This window comes from Apodemus sylvaticus, chromosome 16 (genome assembly GCF_947179515.1).
Source record: "Apodemus sylvaticus chromosome 16, mApoSyl1.1, whole genome shotgun sequence".
Classification (NCBI taxonomy): Eukaryota; Metazoa; Chordata; class Mammalia; order Rodentia; family Muridae; genus Apodemus; species Apodemus sylvaticus.
In genome coordinates, this window is record NC_067487.1 from 27,374,835 (window position 1) to 27,387,119 (window position 12,285).

At 40.7% G+C, this 12,285-nt stretch overlaps 1 pseudogene; it reads left to right on the top strand.

The window, feature by feature from the left end:
* The first annotated feature begins 926 nt into the window (after window positions 1-926).
* On the top strand, window positions 927-7,183 carry LOC127667107 (proline and serine-rich protein 3-like; annotated as a pseudogene).
* Window positions 7,184-12,285: the final 5,102 nt, after the last annotated feature.

The window sequence follows — 12,285 nt, forward strand, 5'->3', positions numbered from 1 at the left end:
GTCTAGGCAGTTCAGAGCTATTACTGACAAAATCATGTATGCTTAGGGTTTACAATATGATGTTTAGTCATACTGATTTATTATGATGAAATTAATAATCAAGCTAGCTAATATGTTTCACATCATGCTTAAGTTTCATAATACTATTTAAGATTTAGTCTATAAGCAAAATATATCATTAGTTCCTGAGAGTCATCAAACATTGTTTCATCTTCCTATAGTTACATATGATATACCTTGGGAGTGTCTTTTCCTTTTTATTTTTTAATAATTATTTTATTTATTTACATTCCAAATGTTGCCCCCGTTCATAGCCACAACTCCATGAGTCTTTACCTTCCTCCCTCACCCCACTGCTTCTGAGAGGGTGCTCCCCCACCCACAGGCTCACCCCTACTTCACCCTGCTAGCATCCCTTTCTCTGGATAATCAAGTTTCTACAGGATTAGTTGCATCCTTCCTTACTGAGGCTAGACTAGGCTGTCCTCTGCTACATACATAGTGGGGACTAACCAGAGAGTTCTATTTTTAGCACAGATTTATTACATACTTGTCTATTTCAGACATGAATTATTTCATTGAATATTTATTGACTTGATGACAAGTAACCAATAAGTCACTAGGGATTTAGCCTTATGTGTTATTTTAGTGAATTCAATCTCATTAGAGTGCTTTGAATATCATGGACATATTCTCATAGACATATTTCCACATGGTTTAAACAAAACAAAGCATCTCAATTTTCTGAGACAATGTTCTCAAAATGTTAGTAGGTGTTTTCGCAATAAATGTTATTTTTCATGAAACCATTATGGGCAGGAACTGGTGGAAGTGATGATAACTATAACTGTTGTTACAGCTTTGTCATGCCGTAACAAGTGCAATATTTAAAAAAAAAATAAATGACTGCATGAGAAGTCACACAGATGGCTGACCAGGTGGCTCAGCAGATAAAAGCACTTAAGACAAACCTAGATGCACTTCTCAAACATCAGCTCCTAGACGTTTGGAGAAGTGAGCTGACTCCTGCAAGTTGTCTGAACTATGTACATATGTTGTGGCATGTGCTCTATTCCTACCATGAAGCAAGCAAGCAAAAACAAGTAAATAAATGCACTTTTAAAAGAAAAAGAAAAAATAAGCTGGACGGCGGTGGCACACGCCTTTAATCCCAGCACTTGGAATGCAGAGGCAGGCAGATTTCTGAGTTCGAGGCCAGCCTGGTCTGCAGAGTCAGTTGCAGGACAGCCAGGGCTATACAGATAAAAGCTGTCTCGAAAAACCAAAATAGTAGTAATAATAATAATAATAGTTGTAGTAGTAGTAATTAAAAATCGAAGGTAGGAGCAGATCCATTCTGTGAAGGAGCTCAGCTGCCACTAAGGTCGCTGTAACTGCCAACACACTGACTATTTTCATCTCCCAAGACAACCCCTTTGGAAATGTTCCCCCAGGTGGACAACCCTTTGGGCCATTAAGAAGCCAGAACTGGAGCCACAAGCTCCCAGGGCCACAGCAGCCAGTTACTCTGAGCTGTCTGAGGAGGCCTGGCCATCCTATTCAGGGAACCCTTCCCTACCCAGTACCACTGAGGGACAAAGTACCTCCACCCCTCACCTTAATTAACATTCAGTAGTAACTCAGTAGTAGCCAAGTACATGAACAGGTTCCGTCAAGCTCAACCCAAGATGTGAGAGGACCACCAGCTTACCAGCCTGACCCCAGTTGACTTCTGATGGATACGGCCTGTGTTAGACTTGAGACCTTGCAGCAGGAGCTACTGAACCTACAAGAGGATTTGCCGTGACAACTCCATCTTTCATTGCCATGTCCAACATATAAGAGGTTTCTGCGCTGGAAATCAGTCTGGCGGTTCCTCCGAAAACTGGGCACCTCACTCCCAGAAGATCCTGCTATACCACTCCTGGGCATATACCCAGAGGATTCCCCACCATGTAATAAGGATACATGCTCTACTATGTTCATAGCAGCCCTATTTATAATTGCCAGATGCTGGAAAGAACCCAGGTATCCCTCAACAGAAGAGTGGATGCAAAAAATGTGGTATATCTACACAATGGAGTACTATTCAGCCATTAGAAACAAGGAATGCTTTTTTCCATTGGATGTTTTCAGCTTCTTGTCGAGGATCAAGTGGCGATAGGTGTGCGGGTTCATTTCTGGATCTTCAATCCTGTTCCATTGATCCTCCTGCCTGTCACTGTACCAATACCCCATGCAGTTTTTAACACTATTGCTCTGTAGTATTGCTTGAGGTCAGGGATACTGATTCCCCCAGACTTTCTTTTGTTGCTGAGAATAGTTTTAGCTATCCTGGGTTTTTTGTTGTTCCAAATGAATTTGATAATTGCTCTTTCTAACTCTGTGAAGAATTGAGTTGGGATTTTGATGGGTATTGCATTGAATCTGTAATTGCTTTTGGCAAAATGGCCATTTTAACTATATTGATTCTACCGATCCATGAGCATGGGAGGTTTTCCCATTTTTTGAGGTCTTCTTCCATTTCCTTCTTCAGAGTCTTGAAGTTCTTGTCATACAGATCTTTCACATGTTTGGTAAGAGTCACCCCAAGATACCTTATACTGTTTGTGGCTATTATGAAGGGGGTCATTTCAACAAATGATGCTGGTTCAACTTGAGGTCAGCATGCAGAAAAATGCAAATTGATCCATCCTTGTCTCCTTGTACTAAGCTCAAATCCAAATGGATCAAGGACCTCCACATAAAGCCAGACACTCTGAAGCTAATAGAAAAGAAACTGGGGAAGACCCTTGAGGACATCGGTACAGGGAGAAAGTTTCTGAACAGAACACCAATAGCGTATGCTCTAAGAGCAAGAATTGACAAATGGGACCTCATAAAATTACAAAGTTTCTGTAAGGAAAAGGACACCATCAAGAGGACAAATCGGCAACCAACAGATTGGGAAAAGATCTTCACCAATCCTACATCAGATAGAGGGCTAATATCCAATATATATAAAGAACTCAAGAAGTTAGACTCCAGAAAACCAAACAACCTTATTAAAAAATGGGGTACAGAGTTAAACAAAGAATTCTCACCTGAAGAACTTCGGATGGCAGAGAAGCATCTTAAAAAATGCTCAACTTCATTAGTCATTAGGGAAATGCAAATCAAAACAACCCTGAGATTTCACCTTACACCAGTCAGAATGGCTAAGATTCAACCCTATTAAAAAATGGGGTACAGAGTTAAACAAAGAATTCTCACCTGAAGAACTTCGGATGGCGGAGAAGCATCTTAAAAAATGCTCAACTTCATTAGTCATTAGGGAAATGCAAATCAAAACAACCCTAAGATTTCATCTTACACCAGTCAGAATGGCTAAGATTAAAAATTCAGGAGACAGCAGGTGTTGGAGAGGGTGCGGAGAAAGAGGAACACTCCTCCACTGCTGGTGGGGTTGCAAATTGGTACAACCACTCTGGAAAGCAGTCTGGCGGTTCCTCTGAAAACTGGGCACCTCACTTCCAGAAGATCCTGCTATACCACTCCTGGGCATATACCCAGAGGATTCCCCACCATGTAATAAGGATACATGCTCTACTATGTTCATAGCAGCCCTATTTATAATTGCCAGATGCTGGAAAGAACCTAGGTATCCCTCAACAGAAGAGTGGATGCAAAAAATGTGGTATATCTACACAATGGAGTACTATTCAGCCATTAGAAACAATGAATTCATGAAATTCTTAGGCAAATGGATGGAGCTAGAGAACATCATACTAAGTGAGGTAACACAGACTCAAAAGGTGAATCATGGTATGTACTCACTAATAAGTGGATATTAACCTAGAAAACTGTAATACCCAAAACATAATCCACACATCAAATGAGGTACAAGAAGAAAGGAGGAGTGGCCCCTGGTTCTGGAAAGACTCAGTGAAGCAGTATTCAGCAAAACCAGAACGGGGAAATGTGAAGGGGTGGGTGGGAGGACAGGGGAAGAGAAGGGGGCTTACGGGACTTTCGGGGAGTGGGGGGCTAGAAAAGGGGAAATTATTTGAAATGTAAATAAATTATATCGAAGAAAAAAAATTAAAAAAAAAGAAACAATGAATTCATGAAATTCTTAGGCAAATGGATGGAGCTGGAGAACATCATACTAAGTGAGGTAACCCAGACTCAAAAGGTGAATCATGGTATGCACTCAGTAATAAGTGGATATTAACCTAGAAAACTGGAATACCCAAAACATAATCCACACATCAAATGAGGTACAAGAAGAAAGGAGGAGTGGCCCCTTGTTCTGGAAAGTCTCAGTGAAGCAGTATTCAGCAAAACCAGACCGGGGAAGTGGGAAGTGGTGGTTGGGAGGTCAGGGGGAGAGAGGGGGGCTTACGGGACTTTCGGGTAGTGGGGGGCTAGAAAAGAGGAAATCATTTGAAATGTAAATAAAAAATATATCGAATAAAAAAAAACACAAGAGGAAAAAAAAAAAGTAAAGCAGAGTCTGAACTCTTGATACTCGCCTTTGCTTGGCCTGGAGATACTAAGCCTATAAAGCTAAGCGTCTACGCTGCTCAAGCACATTAGACCTTGCTCTCCTCCTCCTCCTCCTCCTCCTCCTCCTCCTCCTCCTCCTCCTCCTCCTCCTCCTCCTCCTCCTCCACCTCCTCCTCATTCTCCATCAATCCCAACGATGCCAGCAGCTCCTGCTTCCCCATCAGCTCTGATGGCCCCTCTCCCTGCTCTATGACCTTCAATCCGGACTCCAACAAGAGTTCTAATCCCGAAGTACCTGTACTGGAAGCAGCCTCTGTGCTATACCAGGCCACCTTACCCCACCCAGCCTCCTCCCAGGCAGCCATTTAGGCTGAGGAAGACATTTTTTTTAATTAACCTTTCTTTTTTTTTTCTTTTTTTTTATTCCATATATTTTTATTTACATTTCAAATGACTTCCCCTTTTCTAGACCCCCCACTCTCCGGAAGTCCCATCAGCCCCCTTGAAAGTCCCCATCAGCCCCCTTCCCTTCCCCAGGTTTTCCCACCCAACCCTTCCCACTTCTCTGTTCTGGTTTTGCCCTATACTGCTTCACTGAGTCTTTCCAGAACAAGGGGCCACTCCTCCATTCTTCTTGTTCCTCATTTGATGTGTAGATTATGTTTTGGGTATTCCAGTTTTCTAGGTTAATATCCACTTATTAGTGAGTGCATACCATGATTCATCTTTTGAGTCTGGGTTACCTCACTTAGTATGATGTTCTCCAGCTCCATCCATTTGCCTAAGAATTTCATGAATTCATTGTTTCTAATGGCTGAATAGTACTCCATTGTGTATATACATTTTTTGCATCCACTCTTCTGTTGAGGGATACCTGGGTTCTTTCCGGCTTCTGGAAATTATAAATAGGGCTGCTATGGACATAGTGGAACATGTATCCTTATTACATGCTGGGGAATCTTCTGGGTATATGCAGGATCTTCTGGAAGTGAGGTGCCCAGTTTTCAGAGGAACTGCCAGACTGATTTCCAGAGTGGTTGTACCAATTTGCAACCCCACCAGCAGTGGAGGAGTGTTCCTCGTCCTCCACATCCTAGCCAACACCTGCTGTCTCCTGAATTTTTAATCTTAGCCATTCTGACTGGTGTAAGGTGAAATCTCAGGGTTGTTTTGATTTGCATTTCCCTAATGACTAATGAAGTTGCGCATTTTTTCAGATGTTTCTCCGCCATCCAAAGTTCTTCAGGTGAAAATTCTTTGTTTAACTCTGTACCCCATTTTTAATAGGGTTATTTGATTTTCTGGGGTCTAACTTCTTGAGTTCTTTCTATATATTGGATATTAGCCCTCTATCTGATGTAGGGTTGGTAAAGATCTTTTCCCAATTTGTTGGTTGCCGATTTGTCCTTTTAATGGTGTCTTTTGCCTTACAGAAACTTTGTAATTTTATGAGGTCCCATTTGTGAATTCTTGATCTTAGAGCATATGCTATTGGTGATCTGTTCAGCAGCAGCGAAGAACACTTGAGTAGGCTCTAACAGATGCAGATGATGGAACCTCAGTGTTGCTTTGGACTGCAGCCCTCACCACTCAAACTCCTCCTGTCTCTGCAGTGCATCTTGGTTCCCAGGGGACCCAGCCTAACTGTTCTCCACCATGGGACAGTGTGGCCCAGACTCCTCCCCCACAGGTCTTCTATGAAGAGAGAGCACCTCTTTCAGGGCCCTCTCCACACATCTGGATCCCCAGCACCCACAGTCTTCTCTGGGCTCTGGGTACCTGTCGGGATGCTTCCTATCCCCCTGCTAACCTCCAGCCTTGCTCTGGTGACCTCCTTTCCTGTCCCACCCACCTCCATTTCAACTACTCCAGTCCCCACCCCTGATACCCAGGTCTCCATCCCAGGGCCCCCAGCCTCTACTCCACCTCCCTGCATGTCCACCCTCTTGCTTCCACCCTCCCACTACCACACACACACACACACACACACACACACACACACACACACCGGACCAACCACCCCTGTCCAGCCTAAAAACTTGAGCCCCAAGTCTCGGAGGGTAAGTGTTTATCTCACTAAAAGACTGCTGGACCAGACAGTGCAGCTTCCTAGGGTCCCTGCTCGAAGCTCAAGGGAGGCCTGATCCCGGACAGGCAGGAGATAGGCCTCCATCTGAGGCAGATTCCAGGAAAGTCAAGGCCATCCACCTTCAATCCAAAGTTCCGGCCCCTCCATCCTAGTCTCAGTGTGGGTCCAAGGCAGAATCCGGCAAAGTAAAGTCATTCTTTCTGCCTAAGCTGGGGATCCACCGCCGGCAACAGCCCCAAAGACATCCACACTGTCAGAGGTCCAATCACTTGAATTCAAGAGTTCACACCCAAGACCAGATCTGGTTATGTCTTGATCCTTGATCGTGGCCCCACCTGCCTCAAGCCACGCCCCTTCCGAGGACTTGCTGTCTATCCAAGGCTGCCAGATATCTGCAGGCTGCAGAAAGTTTCAGGAAGACCCTGTGTTGCAGATGCTAAGGGCTCAGAGGGCAGAGCTCAGGCAGCAGAAAAGTGGATACCCAATTATCCCTCCTCTTGGACCACACTGAAGACCCAGGAATCTTCATTTTCTTTAGCCAGGTCACCTGTCAGGTCCCCAGGTCTGACCGTGAGAAAGGTTGAGCAGGGAAGGAGAATCCCTTGAAGCCAGAAGATTTTGAATTGGAAAAAATTTGTTTTACCTGGTCTGAGAATATGGCTCAGTGGGCAAAGAACTTGCAAGCGTGAAGACCCTGAGTTTAGATCTCCAGAACCCACATAAAGGTAGTTGAAAGGCGAACTGGCCCATGAGACCGGGTCTCAATCAGGGTGGAAGGCAAAGGGACACACATATGCGCGCGCGCGCGCGCACACACACACACACACACACACACACACAGTAAAAATAATGTTGTCCCCAATCAAAAAGTTAGATCAAATCATGAATTTAACTATGCTTACACTAAAATTTTAATGCTTACATCAAAGTAAATGAAATAGTATATTTTGTGTATGATTTGTTGATATTTCCCGACATATAATTAATATAAGTATACTAACATAAATATACTAAAATCCATTATGTAATAGTTCTTTGGTGTCCTGCATAATATAAATATTTCAAGTGGAAACCCTAGGCTTTTCTTCTCGGCCATCATTTTATCCAGAGCATCATGCTTAGAAAAGCTTAGGAATGGACCTTAATTTCCTTTATGAAATGTCTGTTTTTCTTTCTTCATCATATTGTAATAAATGCAATGAGAAAGGAAGTAATAATCTCTCCTTTAACAGTTCAGGAACAGAGTACAGTGTTGTTACAGACGTGCTCATATGTTAGCACTTTCTAGTGTTAAATGTGTTTGTCCAGAAATCTCTATGGAAGTCCTCATCCAACAACCTCGTTACTCACTGAGTTGATCACATCTGAGAAATGCTTAACCAGGCATTATTTCCTTGTTCTATGCCCTGTGTTCAGAAGGAATATTTCTTCCAGCTATGACCAGTTCATTCAGAGACAATAGTGATGTTGAAAGTCAAGTGACATCTTGTCACATTCTTTGTTACATGGCCGCAGATACTGTGTCAGTATTCTAGGGGTCCAAACAGAAAATGTCTAAAGAAAAATCTCTGCCAAAATGTATATGTCGTTTTTTATTCTCCTTTAAAAAATTCTTTCTATTGAAAAGAATAGATTTGTAGTTTATCTTTGAAATTTTACAATGATGACACGTATGTAGTATGCTTAAAATTAGTTGCACCTAGTTTATTTTTCTATGAAGTCAATCCCTAAAAACTGAGAACCCAAAGCAGAAATATAATTATTAAAATTCATCTTCTTTTCTGACCATATAATGTTCTCAAAAAAAGGTGTCATTCTAGGGTTGACAGGAGCTGGAGACCTTGATCTTAATAGCATATATTTTGTCTAAATATCTGGGAGTCAAAGGCAATGGGATTTTCAGGAAGAGAAAACGTAAATGTCTGTGTCACAGCATGCTAGATCACTCTGGAAGCAAAACTGAATCTAAGATTCAAGGGAAGCAATTATGTTTTCAGAACTTTGATTTTCAGTTGCATAGTTTATAATAAAAGTTGAACTTTGGGGATGGAAGCAGATGGAAGTCTGTTTGATGGGCTCTTCTTTTTCTACCATTCCATAGTCATTTCTGCAGATTCTGATGGGCTTGCAGAGCTGTAAGAAGCAACATATATTATGATGTAAATGCCATCATTATGACATATGCTTAAACTTCTGCTGAGAAATAAATAAAATATCTTGAGATGCCTGCTGTTTACCCCAGCTGTTTATTTCTCACAGCCCATAAATGGAAAAGTCACACAGTTTAGCATTTATATGTTACCACGGCATTTGGAAATAATTAAAATTCTTTCAGAGAGTACTTTCTTTTCATTCTGAATTAGAACTTGCAATTTCCAGAAGAAAGGGCAAAGCAGGGCATTAACTAGGTTAAACTAAGTGTATTTTTTTTTCTTGATTTGTGATCTTGCTCGATTTTTTTCCTCTTCTTATTTCAATTTTCTAACCATTTAATAAATAACTGAGGAGACAATCTGAAATAAAAATGTGATTCTTAATCCAGTCTTTAGTTCCAGTGGAGTCACAATTACTACTGGGAAAGTGTGTGAACTGGCTTGACAGAAATGGGTTTAGCTTGTGCAGTCACTATTGCACACCAAGAAACGAGAACCAAGGGAGGTACAGTTCCTCCACAAAAACATGCTCTGGTATCTTAAAATTAAAAAAAAATAAAAAACCAAATGAACAAGTCTGCATTTGTAATCTAACAGATGTATTTATTTGTGAATACTTAATTAATATTTACTTTCATAATTCTTATACAGCTATATGGTTATAATATACAAATTCTATGTCTGCACACCAGTTAATATTTACCAGCAGAACAGACAAATTCTATCATAATTGTGGGACATACTATTGTTTAAAAAGTTCATATTTTAAAATATAATTATCAATTTGATTTTTCTTCATTGTTTAAAATGTTTTCAATAAAATGATATGAGAACTTTATTAAATTTGCATTCATAAGTGGTTAATATAATCAAGTAATCAAAGTAAGTCAAGTACCTGTTGAAATGAGTATAATAATTTGTATAACATTTGCTGTCAAATTAATTCAAAATTTTAATCCAGTTGTATTTCAAATACATTCATTGTTCCAAAAACTGAAGAGTCATTTAATATTGAAATTTTCAAAAGTGAATGTTTGTGAGCATTAGCAATAGTAAAATTATCTATATTTTTGAAGTAATTTTTATCCTTAGGAGACTGGGAAAACTAAATTTGTACCCTCTCTAAACAGAAGATTGAGACTGAATCACTTATTATCATAAAATCACTTAAAATAGCTCTAGAATTTATAGTGTAATCATGAGTGTATTCATTATTCGCATGTTAAGAAATACAGTAAAACTTTCACAAATTTGTCATTGCATATAAATTTTATTCTGATGCTGGGTGAAATAACATTAGTTCAATTTAAATACTTTTTTAATATAGGAAATTAAAATTTTCTACATACCAATGGATTGGATGTTTTATTTTTACTGTCTAAATATGATTATCTTACTTATATGTTTTGGTGGGAGAGGGCAAGGAATGGAATCATTTGGTTTACAATTGCACAACACTGTTCTTTATTGAAGAGATATAGGACAGGAACTAAAATAGAGCAGGGACGGGACCTGGAGCTGATGCACAGGCCTTGGAGGGATGCTGCCTACTTGGTTGCATGCCATTGTTTGTTCTGCCTGCTGTTTTTTAGTAGAACTCAGGACTACCAGGCTGGAGCAAGCAGAACCACAATGGGCTGGGCCCTCCCCATCAATCACTGGTCAATAAGATGCCTTTCAGCTGGAACTTATGTAGGCATACTCTCAATTGAGGTCCCTCCCTTTCAATTATCTCTAGCTTGTGTCAAGTCGACACAAAATCGACCAGCACAGGGACCCTAATTTGACTCTAGATTTGTCTTTGGGATGGGATTCTTGATGTCTCCTTGTGCCTTTGAACTGGAGAGCTGCTGTCTTTCAGACGCTTTCTACTGTCTTCTTACCACCTGCAGTTGTCCTTGGTGATCTGAAGCTTGAGGAGCCAAAAAGAAAGCCCTCTTCCAGTGGATCTCTCTGCAGTGACAGACAAAAATCTCTTCCTAATTTTATTCAGATAATCAGGCTTCAATGTATCAAACTGTTTAAACCACAAACAACCTATTTAAAGGCTGTCCTAAATGCTCTGTAGAAAAATATCTTTAAGCTTTTGAACACTCATCACCAGGAGGCAAGTTTTAAAACTTACGAATAAATAGGACAATGCAAGAATACTGAATGGTTGCTGCGCACATTTTTTCTTTTTTCTTTTTTCTTTTTCTTTTTTCTTTTCTTTTTTCTTTTCTTTTCTTTTCTATTCTCTTCTCCTCTTCTTTTCTCTTCTTTTTTTTTTTAATTTTTTACTGGTTCTTTGTGAATTTCACACCGTGCACCCCAATCCCCCTCATCTCCCTTCACTCATGCTCCCCTTCCTCTTGCAACCTCCCCCTCACCAGTGAGAACCTAAATCTCATTGTGAACACAGTTGAAAGTCATAGCATGTCCCACATCTTTGCTTGAAAAGTGTTCTTTGAAATGACACTTTGGTCTGGTTGGAGGCTGCTGGCTTCTGCTTCTCTATCCATCTTGGAGCCTCACTGGACCCGGTGTTACTGAGATCCGGTAGTTTAGGATCTGTGGGACTGATGCCTTTTTGTACCCCAGCAGTTCATCAATGACTAGATGTTTCGGTGGGCCAAGTCTGAGCCCTGAATCTGAGCCTGAAAGGTACCTACATGGGCCAGCCCACTGGCTCTCCCACTCTTAGCCCCTCAGAGCCAGCTCACCAGCAACTGCCAAACTACCCTGCAGCAGGCAAGGGACAAGGACACTCTTCTGCTCTCATGATCCTGCAGTCAGCTCTTCCTGCCTTAGCCAACAAGGGTCAAAGGAGTGGAAGGTGATTATTTTCTACCCACACTGCTTCACTGCATACAAGTTTTAGTGTCAACTCTCCCAGGATCTGACTCCAAGTGGTAGCAAAGGCCAGGACACTCCGTGGTTATATATACAAATGCATATACATATCTTCTGCTTTTTCCTCCATTCACAGCATTCATTTAACCTTCACCCTTGCTTGCTTTCACCTAATAAACTTGGAGAGCATGACAAATATGATTTAGCGTTAAACATTACTTACATTAAAATTAACATTTCCCATAAAAAGTTTTAGTTGAATATTTTGAGTTGCTTATTTGTTGTAGGATGATGGGAAATTTTATTTATCCTATAAGTAGTTTAAGTCTGAAACTAGAATCTTTGTGTTACAGTTTAAACCCTGATAGATTGTCCTTGATGCTCCTGCCTGTGTACTAGTACAGACTAGTGCTTTCTCTGGTCTTTCTTTATGATTCCATTCTTAGATTTTATTTTCACTGGTATTGAACAAGGCAAATATTTGGATAGTGAATTGGGAGTTTGACATTCTTTTCTTTTTTAAAGCTGAATGCGTATTTTCTGTTTTTTATTTTCTAAATTCTTTGTTTACATTCCAAATGCTTTCCCCTTTCCCGGTTCCCCACTCCCAATCAGTCTCATAAGCCCTCTTCCCTCCACCCATTTCCCACATAATTATATGAGAGTAAGATAACAGGTCCTGATTATCCAGGGTCAAGCTCTTTTAGTGTAAGGTTTGCAAAG